This window comes from Protopterus annectens, chromosome 4.part0, assembly GCF_019279795.1.
Source record: "Protopterus annectens isolate FY-2018-M chromosome 4.part0, PAN1.0, whole genome shotgun sequence".
NCBI lineage: Eukaryota > Metazoa > Chordata > Ceratodontiformes > Protopteridae > Protopterus > Protopterus annectens.
Window position 1 is genome coordinate 1,810,733,184 of NC_056733.1, and position 20,036 is coordinate 1,810,753,219.

Consider the following 20,036-nt stretch of genomic DNA (forward strand, 5'->3'; position numbering starts at 1 on the left):
ATCCCCAGATCCAGCAACATTTATTTAGGTATTCCTACCTGTGATGATTGCACTGGAATTGATTTTTCTAATAGGAATAGCTTTGGGGAACTACGTGGCATAGTCCAATACCACCAGTATGTACAAGCATCTGCTGCTGGACCTGATCAGTATCCAACTATATCCACAATCCTCTCAAAGTGGACCTCAATTACAGGCATAAGAATCAAAGGAATATGAAAGCCTGTGTTATGGGCCATCAGTTGACACTAAGAGGACTTAATGCAAAAGCTGCAAACTTCCTTTGTAGCACCCAGCCAGTAAAATACTTCTCTACTAAGTAAGCACTCTCGTACTAAGTAAAGCACTACATCTACTTACCACCCCTGTGAATACCCACTTCCCTTAAAGGTATACCACTCCCTTATACTGTTCTAGCATGTCGAGTGGTAGATTACTGGCGTCATCTCCAGTTCAGCTGGTCAATCTGGGCATCTTGAGACAATGCTACAATTGTCTCATGTAAACAGACAACCCTCTCCTCCTCCCAACAAACACAAATACATGTGAGAGATGCAACTATATAGCCAAACTGGAGGCTGAACTCTCTCAACTCAGGGCTGGCATGACCAGACAGGAGGAGATGGCAACCACACACACAACAATCCCAGTCCCACATAGACCTACCACAACTGCAAACCAAACACATAAAAATACAAAGACATACTCGGAGGCTCTAATAAAAAACTTACCAAAACAACAGAGGCTCCCAAAGCAGACATCCAAAAATCCTCCACCTCAAAACAAAACACATGCAACACATATTTCAATAAATCAGTGTGTCGACCAATCACAGCCCTTAAGGCCAAACACCTTGCCTGATACACTAGTAATAGGTGACTCCATAGTCAGACACACTGATGTCCCACTAACCAGGCTGAACAAGGAGAAGGTGACTGTGAGCTGTCTATCAGGAGCTAGGATTCGCCACATAACACACGCACTCAGGTCACTCCAAAGCAAGTACAAATATGACTCCGTCATTGTCCATGCTGGTGTGAATGACCTGAGATGTACCTCCCTGGACTACATGAAAAGAGACAGAGGAGCTCTCCGATTATGTAGCCCAGGCTGGTATGACCCTGACCCTGAGCAGCATCTTGCCCTCACCAAGAATGATACCACAATACAAAGACAAGATGATCAGCTTTAACAATTGGCTCAAGTACTGGTGTCATTCTAAGGGGATCCAATGTCTGTCTGCCTGGGATGATATGTTGGACAAGCCACGCTGCTTCGCAAGGGATGGCTTACACCTGTCACCACTGGGCTTCCGGATATTGGCAAAGGCTCTTGCCACCCCCATAGTGCCTTTTTTAGGCAAGGCTCAAAAGACAAACCCACCTCCTTAGAAAACAAAAATGGAAAAAAACTAAGGGTAATGCTGCTCAACGCCAGAAGTCTAAATCTCAAGATGCAGGCACTTGATGCACTCCTCAGCATGGAGAACATCGACGTCTGTGCAGTAACTGAAACCTGGTTCAAGGCTCCAGAGAGCACACCAGCACTACCAGGCTGTACCTCGTATCATGCTTTTCGGCCCCAAAACCCAGGCCGAACCACAAAGGGAGGGGGAGTGTCCATATTCATAAAGGACACCCACACCTCCAGGATAGTAGCAACACATGAAGCATCAGAGACCATACAGGTGCAACTAACCATAGGCAAAACTGCTATACAACTGGTAGCATGTTACAGACCACCCTCCCAATCTCAAGAACCCCACTCAGCCTTCCTGAAGACATTGGAGGATATGAATGTATCACAAAATACCATCATACTGGGTGACTTCAACTACCCAAACATAGATTGGGTACATTATTCTAGCCCTAATACCCTAGCCCAAAGGTTCCTGGAATTCATAAATTCAAATGCACTGGAACAACTAGTCACCTCTCCCACTAGGGGAGATAATATACTAGACCTGATCATCACAAACATGGGGACAAAATGCTCCACACTGGAAGTATACCCCTCACTAGTGAGATCTGACCACAAACTAATCACCCTGGATATACATATCCCACCTCCACCCCCAGCACAAAAGACCACAGTGAAAAACTTCTCAAAAGCAGACTTCACACTTCTTAAGACTGAGATGGTATCCTTTAAGCCCACTGTGCCAATGGATACCACATCCCACAATGCCGAATCCTTCACAAATGCTTTCTATGGACATCTCCAAGAATGCATGGATCATGCAATCCCAAACAAATCCAAGTCCCTCTCCACCAAATGTAAGCGTCCTGTCTGGTGAACCTCAGCCATAAACAAATTGTATAACAAAAGAAGGAAGCTACTGCACATCAGAGTGAAATCCCATGAAGGGAAGACATCTCTGATCAACATTAGCAGAAAACTACATTCTCTCATAAAAACATCCAAGGCAAACTTTGAGAGAAAAATCACTAAGGACACTAAAGATAACCACAAAGCCTTCTTCAGCTATGTTAGAAACCTGGGCAGAAACCCTCAGATATGCTCAGAGTTGGTTCACAACAACAAAAAATACACTGAACCCACAGATATTGCTAACATTCTGGCTGGCAGGTTCAGTGCAAATTTCTCGCCTCCTTCACCCCCAAAAGAAGAAATACTTATTCCAGCTGAATGTAATCTCCCTGTCGTCTCAGATGTCCAAGTGAGAACCACCTAAACAAAGCAAAAACACAGCATCAATGGGACCTGACGGTATCCCGGGTGCGTGTTACGTGAACTCCAAGAGGAGCTAAACCCACACATAAAAATGCTATTTAACCTTAGCCTTACTTCGGGATATGTACCTGAACACTGGCATACAGCAACAGTGGTCCCACTCCACAAGGGGGGTGCCTCTACAGACCCTGGAAACTACCGCCCCATAAGCTTGACTAGCCTGGTCTGCAAAGCTATGGAAAGAATCATTATGGAACTCATAAACGGAGACATAGGGGACCTACAGACGCTTGACCCCACCCAGTTCGGCTTTGTAAAGGGCAGATCCTGCCTTTTAAACCTGGTTGACTTTTTTGCAACAGTCACTAGAGCCATTGATGAGGGCAAAGCTGTCCATACAGCATACCTGGACTTGGCTAAGGCCTTCGACACAATGCCCCACTCAGGCATCATAGATAAGCTAAACAGCTTAAAAGTAAACCCTTATGTCACTAGATGGGTTGCAAACTGGCTAAAGGACAGAACCCATAAAGTTAAAATCGCTGGAGCAATGTCAGACTCAAAGCCAGTCACAAGTGGTGTCCCACAGGGATCTGTCCTGGGACCCCTCTTGTTCGGCATTTATTTCTCAGATGTTAAAGCAAACATGGGAGGGCTGTGGCTGACAAAGTTCGCAGATGACTGCAAACTGGGCGCCATAGTCGATACACCAGCAGATACACACATCCTACAAAAAGGCCTCACTGAAACAGACAACTGGTGCCATAGTCACGGCCTTAAACTAAATGCCAAAAAATGTATAGTCATCCCTTTTGGAAAAAACAAAGTACCCACAAATTATCACATAGACAGCAACCCACTGAGTAGACAGCGACCTCTCATTTGACACCCACGTTGCCAAAGTGGTTAGAAAAACATTCTACCTTGCACACCTCATCATGAAGGGTTTCACATCCAGATCCAAGGATGTCATTGTACCCCTATATTCCTCCCTCATCAGGCCCATGATTGAATACAATGCCCCATTTGGTATGTACCTCACCCGGCACTTGCAACAGCTGGAGAGACCACAAAAGTACCTCACCAAAAGGATCAAGGGTCTCCAACATATGTCTTATTCTGCCAGACTAAAGAAACTTCAGCTCTATTCAGTAGCATACCACCTGCTCAGAGGTGATCTCTGCCTGACGTACAAGGCCATGTCCAGTCAGGATCTGATGGACATGCTCCACCTCAAAAAATCCAAATCCATCAGGACCACGAGAGCTAAAGACTTAAACCTCAGCACAAGTATGAATAGGACATGCTGGAGGGATAGATTCATAACCCAGAGGCTTCCCATGCTTTGGAACAAGATCCCAGTTTGTATTAGGCAGAGCCCCTCACTGACTCTCTTCAAGAGAAATCTTGATGAGTGGATGGGAGATCGTAAGTTTACCCCAGGGGTCACATCTGTGTCACTGCTAGACAGGGGCACAGTAAACTAATTCTATTATATAAGGGGACCTTCACTGTGTCACTACTAGACAGAGGCACAGTATTCTAGATTTATTCTGTACATTTTTGTACCATTTCATGGGGTGGCAAAAGCCACATCACTATGGCTAGGCTTACAAATGCCCCAGGGCAGATAGCCTAGTACTATACTAGGCAACTATGAAACTATAAATCTGCCCAAGACTCTTGTATTGATTCAGTCTATTTTTAGATACTTCTCAGATATGGTGATGAGCCATTTTTATAAAAGTTTGCCTACGTGGCTTAGGTACTAGCAGCTGTCAAATGGTTTCTCTTCTCTCATCCTACATAAGACATTTTATTTTATTTTTTATTTTGCATTTGATTACCAAGGTAGTACATTGATCACAACTGATCATTTGCGGATACTACCCAGGTGAAATAATTCACAAAGAAAAAAACAAGCACAGTGAGGCAGTAAGTTGTACATATCATAAAAAAGGAACAGAAAGTAACAATAGATAACAAAAAAATATTGTTTAGCTCAAAATAAGGGTATAAGTGCTCTCTCTCTCTCGCTCTCCTTCCCTCCCTCTTTCCCTCCCTCCCCTCTCTCTCTCTCCCTCGCTCTCTCTCTCTCTCTCTTTCTCTCTCTCTCTCTCATGGCTTAAAGTCTCATCTTCCCACTGAGTCACTTTAAAACTCACTTAGTCTACCTGAAGGTCATACAGACTTGTGTCCTGCTCTTTCCCTGGATTCTGAGAGGCAAAAAGCCCTACTTTCTCTCTAGACATGGCAGGTACAGGGATCTCTAAATCCTACTCTTCCCCTGAGAAAAGGTAATTCACTCCAATGTTCCCAGGAATTTTTCTCAGCTTCCTCTTTTCCTGAAGCCCCATGCCCCACTGTGTGGTCCTTCCCTAGTTTCCCCTTTCCTTCCAAGTTGTGTAGGTGCTTCTTTTACTACCTTCCTGCCTTGAACCTGGCCTCCTCTCCAAACAAATGGTTCCCTTTTCCCTTGTTGGCCACATAGTGTCACATGGGCACAAACTTCTCTTTCTTTGGAGATTTACTCATTCTTCAGTTTGGCCTGGGCTAAGTATGATAACTCTGCCCTGTGAACTGCTGTATTTTGTGATTTAAACTGCACACTGGGGTTTGTACACAGTTTCTTGGTTTATAGGTTCATAGGTATGTACTAGGCTATCTGCCCAAAGGCATTTATAAGCCTAGCCAGAATATGTTGGCTTTCGCTGCCCCCTTAGATTAGTTCCCTGTGCCTCTGTCCAGCAGATCCACTGAAGTGATCCCCGGGGCAAACTTTCTGTTTCCCATCAACTCGTCAAGGTTTCTCTTGAAGAGTGTTAGCGAGGATCTCTGCCTAATGTAGACTGGAATCTTGTTCCAGAGCATAGGAAGTCTCTGGGACAGGAATCTATCCCTCCAGCACATCCTATTTATTGTTGTGCTGAGGTTTAGATCCCTAGAGAATGTGGCTCGAGGGGATATGGTTTTCTTTAGGTGGAGCATGTTCATCAATTCTGGGTTGGACATGGCCTTGTATGTCAGGCAAAGATCACCTCTGAGTAGACAGTATGCAACCAAGTACAGCTGGAGTTTATTCAGTCAAGCTGCATAGGGCATCTGTTTGAGGCCAGTGATCCTCTTGGTGAGGTACTTCTGTGGTCTTTCCAGCTGTTGCAGGTGTCTTGTAAGGTACATCCCAAATGGGGCGTTGTACTCTATGATGGTTCTGATGAGTGATGCGTAGAGGGACACAATGACCTCTTTTGATCTGGATGCAAATCCTTTTATGATTTGTTGGGCCACATAGAAGGATTTTCTAACCACTTTGGCAATGTGATTATCAAAGGAGAGATTACTATCTACTTGGGTCCCCAGATCCCTTATTACGTCTTCTGTATTTAGGGGGCTACCACCTATGTGGTAGTTTGTGGGTACTTTGTTTTTTCCATAAGGGATGACTATGCACTTTTTAGCATTTAGCTTGAGGCCATGGTTTTGACACCAGGTATCTGACTCAGTGAGACCCTTTTGGAGGATGTCTGTGTCAGCCGGATAGTCAATTATAGCCCCTAGTTTGCAGTCATCTACGAACATGGTCAGCCATAGTCCTCCTGTGCTTGCCTGCACCTCTGAGAAGTATATGCTGCACAGGAGGAGTCCTAGGACTGAGCCCTGGGGAATGCCACTTGTAACCGGTTTAGAGTCAGACCTAGCTCCTGCAACTCTTACCATGTGGGTTCTGTCCGTGAGCCAGTTGGCAACCCATCTCATGATGTAGGGATTTATGTTAGAGCTGGTAAGCTTGTCAATAATACCAGAATGGGAAATGGTGTCGAAGACCTTTGCAAGGTCTAGGTAGGCTGTGTGGTCCACCTATCCCTCGTCTATAGCTTTGGTAACTGTCTCAAAGAAGCCCACCAGGTTTAGGAGGCATGATCTGCACTTAACAAAGCCAAACTGGGTAGGGTCCAGTATTTGGAGGTTCCCAATGTCTCTGTTAATGATATCCATGATGATGCGCTCTATAGCCTTGCAGACCAAGCTAGTCAGGCTTATAGGGTGATAGTTCCCTGGGTCTTTTGTGGCTCCACCTTTGTGAAGTGGAATAACCATTGCTGTGTGCCACTTTATGGGCATGTAGCCTGTGGAGAGGCTGAGTTTGAACACTGTGATTAGGTGAGGGGTTAGTTCATCTTTGAGCTCATGTAGGATGCAGCCTGGGACACCGTCCAGACCCATTGATGCTGTATTTTTGGCTTTGGAGAGTGTCTGTGATTTCAGGGGCACTACATTCTTCTGGTATGGTTATGGGCCCTTTTGGGGGTGAGAGGGGTTGAAGTTTGTACTGAACCTGTCTGCCAGGATGTTGGCGATATCAGTCGGTTCAATGTATTTTATGCCATTCTGCACTAACTCCGAGCAGATCTGAGCATTGCCACTTAGATTCTTGACATAGCTAAAGAATGCCTTGTGGTTATCTTTGGATTCCTTGACAATTTTTCTTTCAAAGCTAGCCTTGGATGATTTTATGAGGGATCGTAGTTTCTTGCTGATACTGATCAGGGATGTCTTCCCTTCTTGGGATTTTACTCTTTTCTCTACTAGTTTCCTCCTTCTATTGTACAGCTTGTTTATGGCAGGGGTCCACCAGACTAGTGTTGCTCTCTTCCTACTAATGCCAAAGATATTTAAAATATTGGAAGTCCTTCCCAATTATTTCACTGTGGTTAAGAATGGGCACTATGACAACTGGGTGCAGGACTTTCCCAAAATGAGTCTGTACCTCCACCTGAGCAGCTGGGTACGCCCTTTTTACTCATGTGTGCACACTACTTCTGAGGCAGGCAGGCCTCTTTTCTACAAATATACTGAGCTTCTATCAGAGTGATCATGATCCCAGAGTCAAGCCAACATTGTAGCTCCTGTCCCTCCACCCTGATTATGCATTTCTTTAATTTTCTGGTTGGATAATAACAGAAGGCTGGTTTAACTAGTCAGGTTGTCACTGAGTCAAACTCCATAGTCTCTTCACTAATATTCTCCTTCAAGGGTTCTGAATGAGACATCAGAGTTTCTGTTGTGGTATCCTCTTTAAAATACTTTGCAATGTGCCCTCTTTTCCCACACTTAAAGCACAGTATGGAAGACAATGGATCCCTTACCTTTATTCACTGACTTAATTAGTATTTTTTATTAGATGTTTCATTATACACATTCTTATAGCACAAAATTCTCTCAGCTAATGTTACAAAAGCTTTTGGAATCCTGTGGGTCTGCCTGACACACCCACTTCTTAATGACTGACAGTAAAGCTCTTTTGAAACAATCAATCACCTCTCAACCTCTTTGAGAAAAAAGTTGGACAAAGCCTAAAATGATGGGGGGACAAATAGGGACAGATTTTAAATATTGGTCTTACAAACTTAGAAAGTTGATAGAGTAATAGGTTTTGCATTAACATGAACTTTCTGAAGGATTTGGAGTCTTAAACTCAAATGTCTGTCATTATTTAATGACTTTGATAATCAGCTATTTGCCAGAAAAATAAAGATTTTAGGAGGAACACACCAAAAATATGAGGCAAAAATCTGGACATTCTTTGAAAATCTGTACAGCTGAGGGGGTAATCACCAAGATCTCCATCATTTTTTTACTATTTACCCCTTTGGAGTCAAGCCAATACTTAATATGTTTCAGTTCATGTAATTGTGCCCTGACCGTTTTACCTGTGTAAGAAATCCATGCATGGAACTTGAGGGTTAAAGTCTCTGAGGTGACTCCTACCTTTGCAAACAGATATTTATTTACTTTTTCAAAGTCACAATAATCCATATAAGGAATGTCCATATGTATTTGGAGGAGATCCGCTGTGGAGTGTGCTGCTAAGATTGTTGCACAGTTGCTACATCCCCAGCCCATACTTCTTAACTGTACGAATTTTCACACAATGTCCAGATTTTTGCCTCATATTTTCAGTCTGTTCCTCATAAAATTTGTGGTTTTCTGGCAAATCACAGAGGATTGAAGCCATTAAAGTATGACAGCCATTTGAGTTTCAGACTTCATATCCTTCAGAAAATGAATGCTAATAGAAGTCCTGTTATTCTACCAACCTTATAAGTTTATAGCAGCAGTGTTTAAAACCTGTTCCTATTTTTGGGCCTTTGTCTCTCCATTATTTTTGGCTTTGTCCACATTTTTTGTGATTAGAGGTTAAGATTTATGTCCCAGCCTTCCTAGATGACTATCTTTTCAAAGGTGAACAAGTAGGCTTCTAAATTCTGTTTCTGAATAGCTTCAGTAAAGCCACAGTGCAGGGTTGTTCCACAGATTTAGCTACCACTGCAGTGGTAAATTGCCTCGAGAAGCTGCTCAAGTGTGGTCACTATAGCTCTCAGACCAGGTTTACCTTAAGACAACCTTCTAGCAACTCACTACTCCAGTCAGGCACAAAGTCTCTCTCGCTATACATCATCAGGTTTGCAGGGAAAGAAACTTATTGGCAGTGGCAGGTGGAGTTAACAATTAGACCACATGTGATGCTTTGATCAGTAAGCACACCTAGTTTCTTCCAAAAGAGAGAGATTTTATTGGCAAAACTTAAAAAAATGTCTAACTTTCATCAGCTGAATAAGTACTGAAAATGGCAATGAAATGTTCAGTCCATTTGCTGTGTTCTCAGATGCAACTTAAAGCAGATACATAAGATTATCCACACAGATCGACAGTCTCTCCAAGCTGTGTCTTTATGGATGAGCCCACAGCACAAAAATTCTTTTGGTGCAGTGCAGTCTCCCCCCTGTACTATAAGCACAGAAGTAAAGGTACTGGGAAGCAGTCAGTATTACTCCAGCACAAGATTAAGTCTCTCAGCAACTTAGATGCAACAAACCATTTATTTGCCAAAATCATTCTGCTACACCACAGTCAATCTCCAAAATCTTCACTACCACAGCCCTCCCTGGTAGATGCTCCTTCTACTGACATTCCAATATTCCAGTTTCAGGAGCTATGAATGGGCCAGCTAGGGCCAACTTGGCTTCTGCTTTGATGTCTTCATTTCTTCACCCATCCTACAGTGTGCATCCTACCACCTATCTCAGGCACTTCATCTGTCAACTCTAGCTTCCTGAAATGCTCTGCCTTCACTGCACAGGTTTCTGTGCCATACAGAATGACTGGTTGCACCACTGCTTTGCATAATTTACTTCTCGACTTACTTGGCATTTTCTATCAGTTGGCTGCAGCACCTCTAATTCACTTTTGTATTCCAGTCTCCTATAAGAAGTTCCTGTTCAGAGTCTGCTTGTAGTGCAACATTTTCTACAGCTTTAATGATCTGTCCCCACCGACCTGTTTGCTAATGCAATCCATAATCAGTATGAACAGCAATGGGCTCAGAGATGAACCCTAATGGACACCCAGTCTCACTGGGAACCCCTCTGTGAGTCCAAATACTGTTTGTACTTGTGTCATTGGGTCCATGTACATAGCCTACACTAATTCTACCAATGTTTCTGGGACTTCAAACCATCACAAAACTACCCAAATCAGCTTTCTTTGAGCCTTCTCATATGTTTTCTCCAACTTTAGGAACGGAGTCTTTCCTCATATCCAGCTTTTAGCTACTGTCTCACCATAAACATTCATAACTCACATTCTCCAACACATTCTTGAAGTGTGACAGGAGTCTGACACATCCACACTGCCCACAGTCATGAATACCTCCTTTGTTCTTTTACACTGGCACTAAAATGCTTATTCTCCAGTCATATGGGATATGCCTTTTTCTCCATACCACTGTGCAACTTTGGCAAGGGTAAATGCAACATATAGGAACAGTTTAAAGTAGCCAATCATTCTGTGTATTTTTGAAGGAAGGTGAAAACAGTGCCCTGAGAGAAAATTCATGTAAATAAGGTGAGATCATGAGCATTGCCCTGTGAATCCTACTTACCAGGTTTATTTGATGACAGTGTTAAATGGAAAACCAATTCCTCATCTGTTCCTAAGATCTAGTTTAGTAATGATGCCTGGTAAAGATTGTGGGTTATGATGGGATTTTTCTAATGATTGCTGTGGTCTGGTTGCAGTATTAAAACCTGACTTTAAGCTTTTTTACTACAAAACTAACATGTAGAGCTGTACAATAGGTTTAACCTTAGGAGACCAAGCTGTGTGATTCATATTCAGGCTGTATTATGCCTTGTAATCTTTGTCTGCACTAAATTTCTGATATTATTTGAAGGGTATTTAGAAATACGGTCAGTAGAAGGGACCTCTGACAGTCATTTTCTTTATTTCTTTCTTTTGCCATTTCTCATATCTTTCCAGCTAAATATCAGCTTCTCAGGTTGCTCTAGTTGTTCCTAGCTTTTAGGGTTTCTGCATTTACCCTTGGGACTAGGACCACAGTGGCCACCGGCAGGTTGGGAAGGAGAAGGGGAAACAAAGCAGAACAACCTGGCAGGATATTATATTCTGATCTTGTACATCAGGGATTTTGTTATGCCCTAACTGAGCAGGGCTATTTGATGTCATGCACATCATCTCATGTAGCACCAATCAGCTCACACCCAGGTATGCCAAATTCATTGGCTATCTGCCATGCAATTAAAGAATCACCCCTTCACCAAGGAGTGGGATAGATCACAAGCAGAAACTCCACCTTCCTTCCCAGAAAGGTCAAGAAAATGATTGCCACTCCTTTCCACCCTTCTACATCTTTCTCTAGTACTCAAGATTCTAATTAAACCCAAGACATCTGAGTCACAATCAGAGCTCTATCCCCATATGCCATAGAAATGGGCCATTCCATTTTTCAGTTGACAGTATGCAGAAATATGCTGTCTGTTGCTTTCATCAGCATTGTCTTTTCTGCCCCATTTACATAATCTGTTTGAATAATCAAAGTTTATTCAAGACAGTTTTGCTGCTTCTGTGACGTGAAGTTGCCATACGGCTGTACATTAAGGGCATTGGCAGCATGCAATCAGTTGTGAGGGATTTGGGCACTCAGATTGATAGCAACCTGACTTTTGACCACCATGTTGCTTCCGTTGTACGGAAAGCTTTCTACATGGCCCACTTCATAAGTAAGGATATCTCATCCAGGGACAAGGAGGTCATAACATCCCTGTATTCTTCCCTTATAAGGCCAATTATTGAGTACAATGCCCTGTTCAGCATGTACCTCACAAAGCACATGCAGCAACAGGAGAGACCACAGAGGTTCCTCACCAGAAGAATCCAGGGCCTCAAACATCTACCCTACAGAGATAGGCTAAAAGCCCTGTCCTTCTACTCAGCTTCATAGAGAGTCCTCAGAGGTAAACTCTGTCTGACATACAAAGCAATCCCAGACCCCACCTTGATGGGACTGCTACATATCTGCAAGTCAAGGTCCACTTGAGTAACCCGTACGCACGACCTCAGCCTGGTCTGTGACATCAATAGGACTTGTTGGCAGGACAGATTTGTATCCCAGAGACTCCCCCTTTTGTGGAATAGACTCCCTCTCCACATCAAGCAGAGTACCTCATTATCCCTTTTTAAGCACAACCTGGATAACTGGATGTAAAATAGAAAATACACCCCTGGGATTACACCTGTGACCCTGCTAGACTGGAGCTTTGGGTGCTGACTTGTCTAAACATGGGCTAACTCTTGGCTAGGCTTATAAGTCCCTCAAGACCAATAGCTTAGTAACTTCCTATGATCCTATGATCCTACGAATGGTGTACTGTTTGCTATGCCAGAAAGTAGTATTTACTTTCTAAATGCCCTCTACCTCTACTTTTTATTCCACTTGATGAGATTTGATGATGGAGACAATTATTTTGTATGAAAGCTCCCCCATCATTTATGAATGAGTTATACAGTTTCACAAGTTCTGGAGAAGGACATTATGAGCTCTGAAATCAGTCTTGGAAGGCTTCTCCCTGACTTATGCTATCATTTACTCACAGACAGATTTTCATTTTGGGCATCTAATTGGCACTTTTACTATGGTATGTTATAATTTTCATCTATATTGCACAAACTTTTAAATTTACAGCTTAACCATCAAGTATTTCCTCAAATCACGTCAGTCTCCGTGCTAGACAGGGGTCCAGGGGAAGTAAATATTGTGGGAAGAAATAGCCAGGGAATTGTTATGGCTAGGCTTGTATAGGCCCTAGCGCCGATAGCCTAGTACCAACCTATGAACCTATAAAGATCACTTCCAAAGTACCTCCTCTAGCACAGAGTTAGAATTATTTCCATTTATTTGGACAAGTCAGTGACCCACAAATATTCCAAGTACCTGACTGCTCTGACCCAAGGGTCCAAAGAAGATGAAGCTGCAGTGCTGTCAGCTGTCATTACAAAGATCATTTTCAAACAACTATGAAATATCCCAAGTTTCATCAGCTGCATTCTGAGAAACTATGATGTCATCATAAGATGATGTTGAAAAACAAACCTACAGGACATATTTTTATAACTGTTTTTTTTTTTTTGTTGCTCTTCCTTTTCCCCACCTAGCTTTTGATGACCTTCTTCATTCTTCTTTGCCCCTTTCTGAGTCACCCAGCATGTCCTGCAACTCCTGCCACACTACATGACACATAACCATTCACCAAGTGGGCCTTCTGATGTCACAGAGAGCTGAATTTTAACAACTCACTACTTCATAAGGGTCAAGGGAGCAAATACAGGATGGGACAAGGGACAGATGAGAACAGGAAGCCACCATAGTGCGGATGGCTCATCATAGTCCCTATCCTCAGCATGCATGCATGCATGATGACAGAATTGAACACGTGTGCATGTACATAATGTTATAAGCATCTGTCACCACCCCCTTCCAAAACTAGAGAGCCTGCAAAGTGAATGGCCTCGTCCAGTAGTCACACAGGCAGCTCCTTATTCCTCAGCTCAGCCATAGGGCAGCTGGATGTGGTCCACCTCATCCTTTCCCTCATGGCTAACCTTTCTAGTGGCTCAGGTCTATTCCTAAACCTACGTCATTGGAAGCACAGACAAATGCCTTGTTTCTGGACCACCGGGCCGAAAAGCATACATGAAACTTATGCAGTAATCATGTAGACTTAACCCCACACTGCCATAAATGTTTGTAGAGTGAATGTGTCCAATTCCTGATTAAAAAAAATGCAAATTTTATTTTAGTATCTGTTCTGCAACCAAATAACAGTAATACTACTAGGCCTACACATGTTTCTTTCCAAGGTACTACTTCTTACTGCAGCGGTAGCTGTACGTAACTTGGGAGACAGAGCACCATAGTGATGTAACATGCAGTGTAAGTAAACTGACTTTCTAAAGGTGACTTCATGATCATCACCTTGTCCTTTGTCCATAGAAACCTTGCCAAAGCCAATACACCATCGGTGATTTTTCTTTCTTTTTTTTTTTTGTGCAGACAGGCGCTCTCTTTATTTCAGGATATCTTGACATGGCAGTGCATCTTCTCTCCTAAGCTCCCCTGATCAAACCATCAGTTAAGTCCAGATTGTCTGATAGTCCCATACATTGCCAAATCATGACTTACAGACTCCTCCCCTGAAAATTGGCTCTGGTTATTGGAGTAGAGTGGACCCCAAGAGCCACCACTGTTGCCGCAGGCTGGCTTGCAAGGCCTAATCTCAAACCCCTTCTCTTCATGGTAACGTCTTATTTAGCCTTGAATAGTAATATCTGGTTGAAGTTGCATAGGCAATAAGGCATGGCTCAGGAAGCATACCCTCCCTGGGCCCTTGGTAGACTGCTACTAGGCCAGCCTACCCCTTCAAGCCAGTAGCCCCTTTACATCCTGCCTCTGCCAGGGCTTCAAGGGATCCACCTATAACAGAAGCAGTTCCTCCCTCTCACAGAATAGGCATGTCCATCCTTCCCTGCTTATGCCTTCAAACACTTAAGACACTAATTTAACTCAGATCAACTGGGCTGACCCCTATATATGCTGCTTTATTGTTACACTCTGCTGTAATCACAAAAGATGAAAATACTGGGTAATGTGCTAAGCGAGTAACAAAAGCTAATACTCTGCGAGTTAACTAGCTTCAACAACTTTTTGTCACAAAGTAGAAAAATGCCTTTTGTTCAACTTGTGGTTTTAGAATTCGGTTTACATGAAAACAGCAAGAAGTGTAAAGAGATTATCCAAAAGAAATTTAATACAACTGGATATACCTGCAAACAACAGGTACAGAAGCAAAACTCCAAAAGTAGTCTTCTGGATGTGGGACTCAAAGAGGGACACTCATCTAATTACCTTTACCAGGTAAGTTAAGGTTCACCACTTTCACCTCACAACTAGAGCTATAAAAGGATTGCAGATTATATGGCCATTCTATGTTTAAGATCTGTCTGAAACCCACTGCATAAAAGCATAGATCAAGCACTGTGTTGTAATCACAGTAAAAGTGCAAACACAGCACAAGTCACTGTCGTCTTCAGTAGCTAACAGTTCATCCTGTGCTTTAGGAGGGGATTTTAATATGATGTAAAACATAAAAGATTGCAAATGCACTGAAAACCGGAGGTGCCCTTCAGAGTGAAAGGGGAAGTAGAAGTTGTTTTATTACTCAGCAGTGCAAAGAGCATGCTGACTCATCCTTCTGAGAACATTGTGCCTTTGTTGCACAGTTTAAACAAAACTGAGCTACATATTTCAAACAATTAAGTCCAGAAGGTTCCAGTACTTCAAGGGAATCTTCGCAACTTTCACTTTAAAGCTGACTCTAATTTGGAAGGGGTGCTTGGTTTGTCTGTTCTGCACAGCTGTCTAGTGATGAGAAGAATATGCTTCTCAAAGCAGCATACATTCTGCATTTACTATGTTGAGAGTCTGTAAATCCTTAATATCTGACAGGATTAGACATACTCACAAGTGTTATTGTTCCCCTGCCCAGTGCGTGATAGAAGAAGGAACAATACCTACACACTTGAAACAGAAATGCGCAGATCTGACAGTGGATACAAACTGCTTATCCATGCACTTCTCATACTTTAGTGCCACTTGGATAAGTTCTCAGTTCCAGTAAACTAACAGCCAGAATTATTTTACTCCCACAAGAAAAGTACATCATGTCTGTTTGAGGTATTCTAAGTTTTTCCACACAAAATGTGTATTATTTATTTATTAGTGCTAAAGAGATATAAAATCATAGTGCAGAATGACAACCCAACACTAGTGAACAAAATTAATACATGTAATAAAAGATAAACACAATTTGTATGGCTAGTCAGCAGAAGATTAACAGAGTTGTAAAATGCATTCAGTGATATTACGGGACATCATAATACTGTACTTCAGGTAGGCATGTTTTTAAAGAGCATTTGAATCCACTCAGTGTGGGGCAGCATGTTCCAGAGCACAGCCCTTGAAAAGCAAGGGCATGAATGCCAGAAGAACTCAGCCATGCCTTTGGAACTGCTATCAACCCCTGGGATACTGATCTCCACCGACCAGCCAGTACCAGGCAAGCAGATCTTGAATGCAGGTGGCACCCAACCAAGACTAAAACCTTAAAGATAATTCCCTGCCTAACAGGTAGCCAGGGCAATTTATGCAGAGCAAGCATAATGTGTTGACACTGTGATGCCCCAGCATTGTTTCCAGGCACTGCAGTTTTGCACTAGATGTGAGCAGCCTAGTTCATATTCCAGAACCAACAGATACACTCTATTACAGTGGAACAGGGCATATACCACTGCAGAGAGGTCTGCAGATGCAACAAGATGACTGATAAATAAAGTAGCGTTCTGAAAGTTGCACTTACCAATAATAGTAGATGCTTGAATTCATCTGCTGCAATAGCCTTTTGGCTATATGGGTTGTGTCCTGCCCAGGACACAACAACCAGTCAGCTTCCAGAGCTATGGCTCCTTCCCACACCTTCACACTGACTGCTGACTGGACAGCCCTTTGGAGGGAAATAAGCAGTCAGACTGAAGCTTTTTTTAGAACTTTTTTTCCAAAAGCAAAGAAAGAATGTACTCATCCTGATCATCTAAAAGATATATGTAATAACCAATGACTTTATATGCCAACAATTAACTATATTATACAGACGTAGGGATATGGTAGGTAGGTACAGCTAATGCAACAGTTAAGAATTTGAACATCTGCTGTTATGGGCAAGAGCAACGTAAACAACTGTACTATTTTCATCATTCTCACTGTTGCAGTAGCCTTTAGGCTATATGAATTTATTAACCAGAAAAGTCCAACTTGGAACAAAGCCCATTTGCAGCTGAGGCCTGGAGAGAAACACTTCAGATGCATGTTTTTGTAACATGGGAGGAAACACACACAAATGCAGGGAGGACATGCAGACTCAGTACAGAAGGCACCCCAGCCAAGAATCGAACCAGAGAACCTCTTGCTATGAGGCGACAATGCTACTGCTGAAACACTGCACCATCCGAATTGATTACTAAACTTATCCGATCCTGGAGTAGGAAGGATATGGAGCCAGGAGCCCCTGGAGAATGGTCCTAGCAAAGCCTGTTTTGGATCTAGAAAAATAATCCAGTTTGTAATGCCTTGCAAAGATAAGTACAGAGGACCATGTAGCCTTCTCTAGAATCCTTCTAGAGTTTACCTCTTTCCAATATGCCATTAAAGAAGCCAAGGCTCTAGAAGAATGAGTGGCTTACCATGATGGGCATAAGAAAAAGCAATGGCAGAAGGCAACCATCTGGAAATAGTCTGTTTTGGCACATGTTGTCTTTTTTGTCCCAATATAAGAAACAAATAGCTGATCTGCTTTTCTAAAGGACTTAGTCCTGACAAGCTAGAACCTGAGCTGCTTTTGCATGTCCAGAGTATGTAGAATCCTTTATCCCTGTTTTTTAGGATCCATATAGAACTCTGGAGGATTGATGGTTTGATTCAAGGAAACTTTGAAGCACCTTTGGGCATGAATGACTTGTTCTTAATGTGTCCCTATCTCTGTGGAAGAACAGATATGGTTCACCCACCATTTATTTTTATTTAGTTATCCTTTGTTGTCCTGGTTAGCCACACTAGGCTAGTGGCCTTTTTTCAGAAGAGACCAAGCAGGTATTTATAGTTGTGATGTTTGGGCAGAGATGGGTGAAGGCTGCCAGCCTAGTCAAATAGAATTTGATATCTAATTCTGGCATTTGTAAATAAATGTAAAATGCAGGCATGTTTTCTTGATAATAAATATAAAATACAGGCTTGTGTTTTTAAATGAAAGAAAAACACTGTAAAATGTGAACTTCATTGTTACAACATTGCCTCCTTGCTGTAAAGAAAAACTAAGTCAAGCCTTTCAAATTTGTCTTTTGAAATTGAAATGATTTTATGACATTCTTTGATCTCTAAAGTTGGTTCCGGTCAGGCTGGCTGAAGACATTCTGTCTATTGTATTAACTAAGGACTAATTGCTAGAGTGTAGATGTGAAATGCTTTTTAGTGTTGTATTCTCCTGTGCAGGTGTTAGCTTGCTAAATAATGTAAATGGAGTTTCTATTAGCCTGGGAACTCAGAGCAGGTGTCAAGATGATGCAATATGAATACTGGGAAAACCTAAGTATCAAAAATTATGTAATTTTGTGAGGGCCTTAGAAACATGTTTGTTAGTAATGTTTAAATACTATTTCTCTCAAGAGACCAGAAAAGCATTTTGACTTTGGACATCTAACTTACCAGCACTGCTTATGCTCTTTAAGTATGTAAGTAGGATTGTAGCACTGTGTTTTCTCTTAAGATTAGCTAAAGATTAAAAAGTTAGATTAAGTATTTTTTCTGTGTAATCAGATCTTTCCTACAATATTATTTTAAGTTTATGTGTGATCTCTGAACTCTTAGATATCTCTGTGGTGTAGTAGTGTTGTCTTGTGTTGTAATTATTTATCATTAAATATTTTTAAAACCTTCTACCTGTGGCTGGTTTGTGTAGAGATAAGCTCTAGAGTACATTGCATATATATATATATATATATAGAGAGAGAGAGAGAGAGAGAGAGTTTATTGTAATAGGCCACTCTGATAAGCCTTAGACTTTATAGTCACATTACCACTGAATAATAATATTGCACAGTAATAATTGGACACCCTTTAAGGGCCTTTTAGTAGCTGATATTATTAACTGGGTGGTGGCAGTAATTGCTACCGTATAGTCTGGGTAAAGGGACACAGCTGGAGAATCTGCGTTGGCCTTTCCCAGGAGAGTATGTGAAGTTGTATAAATACTTATCTCAAATGAGTGTGTGTTGTGTCAGCTACTTGGCAGGGACACAAAGCACTGGTTGGACAGAGAGGGTACTGGAGGTTCTAGCTTACCCAGTTAGGCTGAGACCTGGACCCTATAGCTGTGCCAGTGGGAAGTCTTATTGGGGACCTGGTGAGCAAGGGAGCAGCCAGCCACAGACTGACTGTGATCTCTGTGTGCACTTAAGGGAAATTGTACTTTACTGTGTGTATTAGTTATCTTTTGCTCTTCTATGAGACAACCTCCCTGGTATTAGTGGTGAGGATTGAGGCTCCTTGATTGCTGGGTCAGGGCACGATCGCCACAAGTGTTGGGCAGTGGTGGGATCTACTTCACATACTAATTGGCTTGTAGTGGTGTGGGTAGAACAAATTCCTGTACCTTATGTACAGTGATCTTTAAAAATGTTTTGTACTCTTAAACAGCTAAGCAGTGTATACTCAGAGTTCAGATCACAATTGTTTTATTTCTTTTGTTAGCTTAGTGTTAGTCAGGATGAGCAAGCAGCATGTCAGCAGAGGAGTATGGAAAGCTGACAAGGAGTCAGCTGGCGGAGATGTGCCAGACTAGGGGACTTTTGCATGGAAACCTGACTAACGCAGACCTGATTGCAGCCTTGGTTACAGCTGTATCAGAGAACAGCAGCCTGGAGGACAATCAGACTGACAGTGGAGATACAATATCCATGGAGAATGGACAGCTCAACCTTTCTGCAGTGGACTCAAAAATCCAGCTGGAGCTAAAGAGACTTGAGTTGGAGGTCAGGCATATGGAACTAGAAGCAGCCAGGAAAATGAGGAGTCTACAAGCTGAGGAAAATGAATGGCAGAGGAGGCATGAGAGGGAAATGCTGACTCTTTTGCCAGAGTCATGGAGGTAATGGGGAAGCACAAAAGGTCAGTAAATTTCTTCCACAGTTTAAAGAGGGGGATAATTTTGATAGCTTCATTCATATGTTTCAGTGAGTATGTAAACAGTATGAAGTTGACCAAGGGCTCTGGGTACAGTTCCTGACCCCCTTACTCCATGGTAAAGCTGTAACTTCTTTAGCAAAAATGCATGACACTGACTGTTTTGATTATACTGCTGTAAAAAGACATTTATTAG